The following is a 2,838-nucleotide window of genomic DNA, read 5'->3' as shown; positions in this document are numbered from 1 at the left end:
CGAAAACTTTCCTCACTGCATAATCTGCAGTTGAGCCACAACGAAGTTGTCGTGCGTGTGGAGCGACACCTCCGCTCTGAGCTTGCCAAACTCAAGGCACGCCGTCGAGTACCTCCAGATTGTAGCCGCAAAGAACACAGCTTAATTTGACGGGTTTAGTGGCTCACTGTGGAGTTCCCAGCCAGAATATGTGCCCGCTTGTTCCTTTTATGGTGTACAGGCAGAAAATTTTGGCATATACGGCATCGTCAGTTTGAGAACATGAGACCGTAAGTATTTTTTTCTACTGTTTACCAACGAATTAGTACCATACAATGCGCTGCACTTGAGATAATTCCATGACTAGACTTTGTTTTGTGCGACTTGATCTCATGAATGTTCATGATCGGTCTTGAGAAATCGTATTAGCAAAGTGTCATCCTCTACCAGACTAATAACGAGCGGAGCTGCATTTGAACACGCCGAAATTGTTGCCGTCAATGTTAGCGATCGATACAATTGTTCTGTATCATGCAGTCCGCAAATATTTTTCGTTCACACTTCAGAAGACATTCAAAGATCAGAGCTATCTTCATGTGAAGTACATGGACAATGGATTCTGCAGTCCTTTCAGAGCCTCTCCTGCCCTCGTAAGCGACGTTATCTTTGTTATACAAGTACAACAAGTAGTATATCAGCGATGCGTCGGCACAATGGTAAAACAGCAAGATTTATTATGGAGACCTTACGTCACAAGCCTTATGCTCTTACAGCTTCTATAGCAGCGTCGCACACTTTTGTACGCATGTGTAAGTAATACATTGTGACCTAGAGCGAATGACGTACACGACTTCTGGTTTATCTAATTTGGAATGGGTCACTGTTGAGATGACGCCGCTTGAAAATGTTGAGGAACAATTGCAGTGCATGTCTATCTCGCATGCATAAGTTTCAGATTTGCACATACCGTAGAACGATCTCACATCAAAGTAGTGGTTAAGGTGGCTCCATTTCCAATGATAAAAAAGTTCAAAGGACAAGATTTGATTACCGCGAGGTACTAGCCAGTACCTACGTCTCCTCGTCCTTTTTCATGGCTTACAGACCACATCGTATTGAAATACGATGTGGTCTTTTGGTTTAGATATGGCAACATTAGAACGGGTAAGATATAGGATCATAATAAAATTTCTCACATCAGCAAAGACCGAGGTATTGTCCGATCCAAAAAACTTTCGAGAATTGAGGCGCAGAATGAGACATCTCTAGTCATGTTCACATGAGATTTATATACGAATAAACACAAAGATCGTAATTTATCATACGAGTGAACAGAGCACAAAAGATGTTGCAAGCTTAATATTGCGTTGACTAGACTTTGCTATAACCATAACCAGAAGTACAGCTCGACCGAGGTCTGAAGTTGTTTCTAATGCTTGCGTACAAGCCCGAATACCATTTTGATCTTATGCAACTGAAACATTTAAGTACTTTTTTTAAACTAATTAGATGGATAGATCAGCGAAAAGTAGATTATGTTGTCAAATGGTATTACCGATCTTTTTAATTAATCTGAGTAAAACTGAGGCTTTAACTTTTGGGAGCATAAAAGTGTGTATAGTCTGATATTGCATTTTTTGTGTGCTAGCGTTCTTTCACTGCACGTTTTGTCAACGTCTTGCCCTCGACAGTCTGAAGAATGAATACAAAAATCCAACATCCGGAGCGATGATCAAGATCTATAAGCGACGGGAAGATATGTCAATGCCGAGCTCAAAGGAGAAAGGTTGTGTTATTATAGCTCCATGCAGGTGAGTTAGTATGTTCGCGACCTAGTAATTACAGCCGCAAGATGGCCAAAAATTCTCACGTGCTGCCAGGATGAGAAAAACAATAGCTGAAGGACTATAAGTGGTATCGACTCTAACCATTGAACGCATTCCTTGCTTTGACTGACATTTTTATTCAAAATAACGTTTGCAATCACTACATTTACGCTTACATTAAACTTGCAAATTAACGTTCATTTCCGGAAATATTTATGCTGGAGCACGTTTTGTATAGTATACCCATCTTCCATTGTCAAATGATAGTGAGTGCATTGATGTAGAGCTACCAATTGTGTAGGATCCCAATCAATGCAACTACTATCTTGATTGAATGTAACGAAGTTTGAGATATTGGTGGTAAGTGACAGGCGTAGTAGCACAATGTGAGCATGCGTTTTGCAACGCTTAAGCGTTTAAGTTCATGCGATAAAGTGATGGACTGCTGCAATCTTTTATGAATAGGTAATCAAAAGAATATCTTACGTTTTCTGTACTTTGTTTAGCTCGTCAGCGAGCAGATTAAATTCCTCCACGATGGAAACAGCCATAATTTGCAAAAGTTAAATAGTCGGCTGATAGCCGACTATTTAATCACGCGCAGCTCGGCCTTCTGTGCTGTTGCTAACAAAAAATTGAAGCAAGGATGCGAATGGTCAAGCGTGACTGTGCAATTTGTGCAGACACGATAAATGACTTCATGATTGACTAAGCGCTATTTTCTCTTCAGGCATACTGCGCATGTGTGAATGAACTTCTAGTATCAGCATGTCGCCATCTGTACTCTTCAACTATACATTTGTTTCAAGGCTATGTGACTTGATTTTGTCTGCGCTTGTCTTCTTTCAAGCGCATCATGCAATGGAAGCACGATCTGGCTCGCGAAACTGAGTTCACGAGTTGGCGTCAGGAAGGAGCAGCTACATAGACTCCTCTCACATCGAGATCTGCAACCCAGGGTAACTGTTGGAGGATGACAAATCGAACCGCATTAGATATAGTTGCGGGTTCAAAGCGCAAGTTGTCCGTACAC

The sequence above is a fragment of the Plasmopara halstedii genome (assembly GCF_900000015.1).
Source record: "Plasmopara halstedii genome assembly, contig: Scaffold_3156, whole genome shotgun sequence".
NCBI classification, from domain to species: Eukaryota; Oomycota; class Peronosporomycetes; order Peronosporales; family Peronosporaceae; genus Plasmopara; species Plasmopara halstedii.
The sequence above is the reverse complement of the archived record's forward strand: the minus strand, read 5'-3'. Positions refer to the sequence as shown.